Below are 8,916 nucleotides of genomic sequence, written 5' to 3' on the forward strand. Positions count from 1 at the left end.
TATGACTCTAGAGGTCATGAGTTCGAATCACATCCGGGTGGGGTGGGTTAAGGGTTTTTCTTCATCTTTGATGTAATTTTCCTTTGTTTAATGTAAGTGCATTGCGCACAACTTTTTTTTTTAAAAAAAAATCTCTTGAAGTTACTCAAGATAGTTTACAGTCAAAATACAGAATCATTTAAAATCAAATACTCTTTTAATATAACTAAAATTGTCAGAATTCGTATAAAATCACCGATTCATAATTTAATCCAACACTAAGAATTAAACAGCTCAAAATATTGTATCGATTTAATATCGTTTAAAAATAAATATTCTTAATAAAATTTAATATCGTTACCGAAACAAAAATTCTAAACTGAATAATTAATTAGGACTATAAATCCTATTCGACTCGTTAAACCACGTTAAGCTACTAAAAGTATATTTGTCCTAATTTTATATTCGGATTCAAATATTGGTATTAGTTCTTCTAATTTATAACTTATTTTAACTCGACTATTTCAAGTCACTTAAATATTACACAAATATCTAAATTTTAAACCAAACACTTTTATCATACTATTCTCGTTTTTCACCGGAATCGTAATTTGTAAACTAAACTGGTATCGTTAATTCCGACCGAAGGTTCAGTTAGACTCGTGAAACTGCTAGAAATCTATTTGTACAAATTTTATATTAATACAATATAAAATAATCAATTATTTTTATTGGTCTATTTTGATATCTAAGATAGTAACTTAAACTGACGTTGTTAATTTGGACTGATATATCTCTAAACTCGTGGCGCTGCTAAAAACCTTAATACCGATCGAACTTTTACTTCGATAAATCTAAAGGACAACTTTCTAAATTTTATATTTTTATAAGTAAAATATAGACTTGATAAATCACTACTCGTAAACATGTTATACTTCAATGAAACGGAACCTAACTTACTCAAAATCATACTTATAATATTTTAAAATAATTAAATCTAAAATACAGTTACCGAAATGTCGTTTGTCGGTCGCCAAAAATTAATCGCTTTGATCTGTTTACAGTTGATCCTAAACGTCATCGTCAGTTACCGAAAATTAATCGGTGTACTCCGTTGTGAGCCAAAACAAAAACGTTTTTTCCTCAATATCTCCTTTACCCACTACAAAAAAAAAGGGTCTATTACGACACTTTTATACGACGCTTTTTAGCATGCGTCTTCATATAGTAAAATTTAACCATATTTTTGTATTTGTGTCGGTCTGTATTGTCACTTAACGACACTTTTTATTATACGTTGGTATTTTTAAAAAAGTAACTACGCTTTTAAAAAAAGCATCGGTATTTTTTCAAAATTAAAGACGGTTTAAAATTTACGTCGTGAATGAATGTGTCAGTATTTTTTTATTTGAATATTTTTATCCCCGTATTTAAAATTCAACCATATTTTTTAATTTATATCACCTTTTATTACAATTTAATGACACTTTTAATTCTTGGTACGGGATTTTTAAAAATTTAACTATCACTGCACAAAAATAGGTGGGCTTTAACAACACTTTTTACCAACACTGTTAAGAAGTGTCCACAAGCTTTAATTAAAAAAGCCCAAAAAAATCAAATATAGAAATAAGATGTGTCTTGGGAGCCCTACTTTCCCTTTCTTTCCCCCTCTCTCTCTCTCTCTTCGATCGTCCACAAACAACAGGCCGACAGTACGGAGTACAACGATTGTGAAATCAAATCAAATCCAATTGCAGAGCGATCGTGAAAACAAAACTTAGAGATGGTGAATTTAGCTCTAGCATGCATCCGATCAATTTCATTGGTGAATCGCTCAATTTCATATTCAGTAACCTAATTTTCTTTGTCTAAAATGAATCGACTGATTGACTTGCTTAAACTGTGGTTATCAATTTTGTTTAAATTCGAATCTTCTTCTTCTTACTTCATGCTCTTGTTTTGTTTTATTTATCGATGACTGTAAGCTACATCGCATGTCGATAGACTGTAGCTATATCTAGGTATCAATCGACGTGGCCTAGTCAAGTGACCATCATCTTGATCCCCTAGTTATGTTAAACTAACTTGATTGTCTGCTCAATATTGCGTTAGATTTTTCAGTTTCATTGTCTGCTAAACATAATCCTAAATTCATTTAAGTAGCTTATTATCCTTTCTTATTGTTGAATTGCCCAAGTCTTACTAAGCAGCTATGACTCTTGTTCTTTGTTGTTGGCTAACTCTTTGATTTGTTTGCCAAGTCTTAAAATTGACTGCTGGTTGAAATTATTGTTGCAGGAAAGAGGAGAAATTGTACCACCTGAAGATTCATTTGATGTGGCTCGAAAGGTTAAAGAAATGTATTGTTACACTTGTTCTGACATTGTTAAGGTAATTCTTCTGCTGCAAAAACATCTTTTGTTTCATAACCGCATAAGTTCATGATACATGTTATTTTACTTGCGTCAATTTTAGCATGACAATTTCCACCACTGCAACTGTATTATGCCTTCTGGCATATTTATGATGTAAGCGATAAATGTAATTCTAGATTTCTTTGACCATTCGAGGAGTTCAACAAGCATGATAAAGGATCAGCCAAGTATATTAAGCATTGGAGAGGAATTAAACCAAAAACAGGGGCACCATAAATGCCTCTTAGAGTTTATACTGTTGAATATCTGGTTTAAATGCTTAAGATGTTTGGAGTGACTTCTAGGTATGCCTCTTTTCTTTGTTTTGTTCTGCAGAACTTATAGCATCTAATAGAAATCCTTTGCCTTTTATATTCTAGTGAATGGACCTTTGAATTCTTTAGGAGGAAGAGAAGTATATTAAACTGTTATTAATAAAATGGAAATAACCACGGTGCACTTGCTCAGGTGGTATAAGTATTGTAATTGGATAAGGTTAACCATTTAATCTGGGTTCAATTTGTGAGGATGGGAATGCAGCTGTATTTAAAATGCTCGGTGCAACCTAGCCTGTGTTAGTTGCTGTCAGGCCTAGGATACCAGACGATATAGACCAAAAATAATTAAAGGAAGAGAGTTAAGAAGTTAGTTGAAAGTACTTTTAACAAATGTTATTCAAGTTAAAAGATGAAGCTACACGATATGGTAAAGTCAGGACATAATAATATGAATTTCCTTATTTTCACTAATTTGGCTCAAAGCTTCAAATGGAAGATTTTTCTTCTTTATAGTCTGCTTACATTGGGAAGGGAGATAGAGCTGATCCTTCAACATTGCATCCTATGTTTGGTTTTTCAATTGTTTTTTTTTATTGTTTTACATCTGATATGCCAATTCACTGGTTCACGTACACGAAGCCAACTATATATAATTTCTGAAGAATTAATTATACATAGACATGTGATTTCTATTAATTTCAAGTCTCTATAAACTATTGTCAATCTTGAATATTTGTGAAAGTAAAAATTTCCTTAAGGAATGCCTTCTATGATGTGGAGGCATTTTTTCCAGTCAAATAAGTTCGTTTGAGTAAGATTTGCTCCAAAAAGGAATTAAAACTGTGCATTTATTTATATTTTAAGAGATACAATTACTCTAAGCTAGATGAGGAAGGTAGAAAATTTTCTAGTTCACCAACCAAAGTTGGAACAGAAAGTAAGCTTTATGCTCATCTTCGAGTTGGACCTTATGTTTGTGCAGAATAGAATTTCGGGTACCAACTATTTGCTCTTTCTCTAGATATACAATGACTCTTTTTCCCCCCTTTGAAATTTGGTTAATCTTATGGATGTTAAATTTATTCATATTTGCATAGGATTTCCAGTTTGGTCAAAATATGTCCCATGCATCAGCTTTCGAACACACAATTAGCCTTTCAAGGTTTTCTTTTTCTTCCTTGATTGCTTTTATAAGATTAATTGGAAATTATATGAGCATTTCAAGGTTTTCTTTTCTTCCTTCATTGCATTTGTAAGATCAATTAGATATTAGTTGAAATCCTTGGGGTTTTCACTCAGTAACATAGTTCGAAGCTCGTAACATGTTGCTGTTGTAGAGGGAAATGCAAGGGTTCACTGAAAATATTGTTAATTTGATGAAGAGTGAGCATTTGTTTGAGTCCCAACCCAAGTATGCCCCATTATACTCTTCAGGTGTATCTGCTTGTTATGCTGCTATTTTTTTAGATGAAATGTCTTAATGAGTTGAAAAGTTAGTAATGTATTAATGTCAACGGATTTTGTTTTTTTTTCTTTGTCTTGTATCTCAATTTCTTCGTTGTGAAAATGCATATCAATGCCACATATTTGTTGAAAGTCTTAGTGAGTTACTCATCTTCTTTAACCATTATTTGATGTTAGCTTTGGTTTATTTTTTCACTTTTTATATTTACTTTTTCTTTATTTTATTTACAGTTAGACTTCATTCTCTTGACAGGTGCCATACGATATGTAAATTAATATTTATTCCTCTGATCAGTGTATTGATATGGACCGTCTCCTTTACTTGATTTGGTTCTTTCAATTGATTTTCCCTAAATTCTGTAATTGTCTACACACTGAATTGAACATTTTACATGTTTCGACGATAATTTCTCGAAGAAAACATATAGTTTGATTGGTTCTTTCTATCTTAATGGATCGCTAATCAACTATATCGAACAGGTGAAGCGGTTGCAGGAGAAAATATGCACCAGAAGAAGAATGTAGCGGCAGCCGGTGATGGCAGAAACCGACGAGCTCTTGGGGATATAGGTAATCTGGTAGCTGTTCGAGGAAATGACGCAAAGGCACAAGATCGCATATGTCGCCCAATGACAAGGTTTCTCTCTCATTATTCTCTTTGATTTATGTATCTGAAAGGTGATTCGTTGTTCCTTTTTTGTGCTGATTATACTTTTCTTTGATAAGAGTTTCCATGCGCAACTATTAGCCAATGCCCAGGCTGATGTAGCCGTGGAGAATAATAATCACAAGGTTTGTTTTGTTAGTTTGGACTTCCATTATTTACTATATATAGTTTGCATCAAGTTTTTTCAGTATTTCTGAATTTGGATTCTGGGCTGTTTTGTTCTTTTATACCCCATATGCAGAACATAGCTCGTGTCAAGGTGAACAAGGTATGGGGCGAAGTTCCAGTAGGAGTAGTAGTCGGTTAAAAACATGTAGCAGAAAAGGCAATTCAGCAGAAAGTCACAGTAATTCCAAAACCTAAAGAAGTGATTGTCATAAGCCCTGATACTGAGAAAGATGAGAAGTTGAACAAGTCCGAAGATAAGAAAACAATAGTGGATAACAAAATGGAACTATAACTGTCTTCGAGGAAAAAAGGCACAGACCTATACTTCAGCCCTGACTGCTCGAGCAAGGTGAGTTTCGTCTTTGTATCCTGATTGGCTATATTGGAATTGTCTAAAAGAATAACTCTTCTGAATTGGTCTTATTACAGAAGGCATGTGGTATAGCCTTCAAACCGAAGGAGGACATCGTTGATATCTATGCAGCAGATGCTAACAACGATTTGGCTGGCATCGAGTATGTTGAAGACATCTACCGATTCTATAAGACAGTAGAGGTATGTACATCTTCTTCGAATTTAGTTAAACAAGCAAGCCTATAAGAATCGACACGCCTAAACCTTTGTAATTTCTATTTGCAAAATGAGAGTAGGCCACATAATTACATGGAATCACATCCTAAAATCAATGAGAGGATGAGGGCAATTCTGATAGACTGGTTGGTTGATGTTCATCAGAGATTTGAGCTCTTACCATAAACGTTTTATCTAATTATGTCAACATAATCGACCGGTTCCTATGTGTGAAGGTTGTTCCAAGAAGGGAACTACAATTGGTGGGCATAAGGGTAACTTTAATTGCTGCAAAATACGAGGAAATCTGGCCCCTAGAGGTCAATGATTTGGTATGCATATCTGATAGAGCATATAGCCATGGACAAGTTCTCGTGATGGAGAAAACTATCCTTGGAAAGCTGAAATGGACTATTACAGTGCCTACACATTTTGTATTCATATTTTTATATTTATTTTTTCTTTATTTTATTTATAGTTAGACTTCATTCTCTTAACAGGTGCCATATGTTGATGCAAAAGTTTCTTCTGCCCATATATTTCTTGCTCTGGTTACTATTGGTTTTGATCAAAATTTGGATGTAAAGTATGATATATGCATTTGGAGTTGTTGGGCAACAATTTAAATGATATGGTATAAGTATGTTTACCCTTAAGCTGCATTTACAATTTTGAAGGAGCAGTTTATATGCTTAACTCATCAAATTGTGGTATTTCAGATTGTTGATAAAATCCTTGTTGAAATGGAAGCTTTGCTTGAAGATAGATCCCATGGAGCTACTATTGGTGTCGTCCCACACTACTGGTTGACAGATAGAGTTAGAGACTATATTCTTAACTAAGCTTGACCGAATCAATTTCAGGATCGTGTTAAATATTATTTTCATTTTCTATTGAGATAGTGGGGAAAAAGTTGTTTATTATGTACCCTTCTTAAGTCAAATATCATAGAGATGTTTTTCAATAAAATTGTTGTACCCTTATTAGGTCAAATATCATAGAGATGTTTTTCAATAAAATTGTTATAACATTCATTCGAGACGTTTATTTATGAAAATGTTGTTATGTCAAGGACATAATAATATGAAATTGTCATAATTTTGAGATGATATTTCAGCTGCAAAATGTCGTTGAATTTGAGACGTAATGAATTTTTATGTAGTTAAAACTAGACGTTTTTTTAATTAAATGTCGTCAATTTGGGACGCTTTTAAATTAAAGACTCGCGGTATTCCAGACACTATTAATATTTTCTGAAGCGAAATAACGACATAACAAATATTATGTGTCGTTTACTTTGCGGCGCTTTATTAAAACATAGTGGGAGTTTCTGAAATTGAAAATAAATAATATTAAAAAAATTACGATGCTAAAAATTTAAGCGTTGGAAACATAACGATGTTTGTATGAGGTATGTCGTCGGATTGAATTTACCTACACAATGTCTTATGCGTCGTTAAATTTAACGACACGCGATTTAATGACGCTTACGATGACGCTTTGAAAAGCGTGGGTAAGCATTTAGAGACGCCGAAAAGCGTCGTTAAATCTTAAATTTTAGCGTCGTAATAGACTTTTTTTTTTTTTGTAGTGACCCCAAACTTTGTAAAAACTCTCAAAACAATTAAAACATCTTCCTATCTAATATCTATCACACATATATATATATATATAGATATGTATGTTTTATATACAACGTTTTTGACAAAACTAAATAAATGTGGCCTATACTTTAATATTGACATATGTACATAGATTAACTAAATTAATAACATGTGGTTTTAATATACATTAATTTCATGCCACGTTTTGTTTATGTATTTATGTATTTATTTTTATTTTTTTACATCACATGAAATTCAATGTTTAAATACAAAGTTTACATATATAATAAATTATAGGTATGATGTCTAGTTGAAAGAATAATGATTAATACTGCAAAATCTATATAGAATAGTTTTTAGACACGGACGTGACAAAATTATTTTTGACTGTTAATGTTACGGTAAATTGCTCCTAGCTATAAACTTTAGGGTATTTTTCCACATTATCCAAAAAAAATTATGTATATATTTTCTTTATTATGAGTATCCATTGAACTTCCATTTTGAAGATTAGAAATTAGATTTTATTTTAAATGATTATAAATAAAATATATATGTATTATATACGAGGTGATTTGCAAGTCGGATTTTTTTATTTCTTCAAATTGCTCTTTTTAAGAGTAAATGGCCACATTAATATTTTTCTAAAACTGCACAAACCACAGAATCTTGTTTTACAAGTTTTTAAACCACAGAATTGTGTTTACAAAAATGTTAAACTTTAGTCTTTTTTGTTTTTTACTCTAACAAAAATACAGTTGCTAATTGTTTCGCTCTTGTAGGAATAAATGGAGTAAATAGGTTAGGATTAGGGGTTTAGGTTTAGCCTAGCTATAAATAGAAAACTATGGAGGCTAAACCTATAAATACACACCAGAAACAGAATATTGCCTAGAGTAGTTTACCCTAGACTTAAAGATTAGAGGTTGCACAAGGCAATCACTCTATTGCCCCCTCCTTTTGTTCTCATGTTGCGTTCTTAGTTCGTGGAACAACGGAGATTGCTCCTTCTGTGTAGTAACCTCTTAGATCAAGGTATTAACCAATAGTTTAGAACCAATAATTCGAAAATATATTAGTTAATAAGAAAAATCGTCATCTTAGAAGGATAAAACAACTCGAAAAAGGTTAAGTGTTATTACCAAGCAAATAGGTTAAGTGAAATTAAAAGCCTTACTTTCTTCCATTATAAGTAATTCCTATTGTCAATTTGTGTAACTTATATTCACTTGTTAACGTAATTTTAATTCAATTACCCAACAAACTCTACCTTTCGATTGTTTAAATAATAGATAGTAGCAAAAAGATTAGTAATTATAATCATCATCCTCGTGGGAACAATACTCTACTTTTACTTTATTAATGGATACACGATTAAGGTGCATTTGCCTTCACAAGCACGTATACATCAAATACGCATCATATGTTCTACCGTGAAATAAATCCAATTCAATAGTCTGGTTCTTGGATATTAGATACCAGATGTGGTGGAGAATATCTTTTTGATGATTTTTTTTTAATTATCTAAATGAACATGGAATTCACTCTAATGGATGATATCATCATCACCGGAAATATTCATGCCCACATTACCTGCACCATTGCATCCAATAAATAGGAATTCCCCATTCAAAATCTGGGCAAGGCAGAATATTTTATGGATATTGAGATTCGGTATAAGAAGGATGGCATTCATATGTGTTAGGCCAAGTATGTGGCTGACATTCTTGACAGGGTTAAAATAGTTGACTCTAAAACCACATCAACAC

General features: G+C 32.1%; 1 long non-coding RNA gene across 4 annotated transcripts; it reads left to right on the forward strand.

Annotated features, from left to right (window-relative positions):
* The first annotated feature begins 1,625 nt into the window (after window positions 1–1,625).
* Window positions 1,626–6,609, forward strand: LOC136203719 (uncharacterized). Of its 4 annotated transcripts, XR_010674954.1 has the most exons (9): window positions 1,626–1,807; window positions 2,281–2,373; window positions 2,534–2,701; window positions 4,619–4,775; window positions 4,865–4,930; window positions 5,047–5,322; window positions 5,403–5,528; window positions 6,044–6,177; window positions 6,263–6,607. It is a non-coding gene; the product is annotated as an uncharacterized lncRNA (long non-coding RNA). The 4 variants fall into 4 exon arrangements; XR_010674953.1 differs by lacking the exon at window positions 2,534–2,701 and having other exon boundaries at window positions 5,780–6,177; window positions 6,263–6,609; XR_010674955.1 differs by lacking the exon at window positions 2,534–2,701 and having other exon boundaries at window positions 6,044–6,183; window positions 6,263–6,606.
* Window positions 6,610–8,916: the final 2,307 nt, after the last annotated feature.

The sequence above is a fragment of the Euphorbia lathyris genome, chromosome 8 (assembly GCF_963576675.1).
Source record: "Euphorbia lathyris chromosome 8, ddEupLath1.1, whole genome shotgun sequence".
Classification (NCBI taxonomy): domain Eukaryota; kingdom Viridiplantae; phylum Streptophyta; class Magnoliopsida; order Malpighiales; family Euphorbiaceae; genus Euphorbia; species Euphorbia lathyris.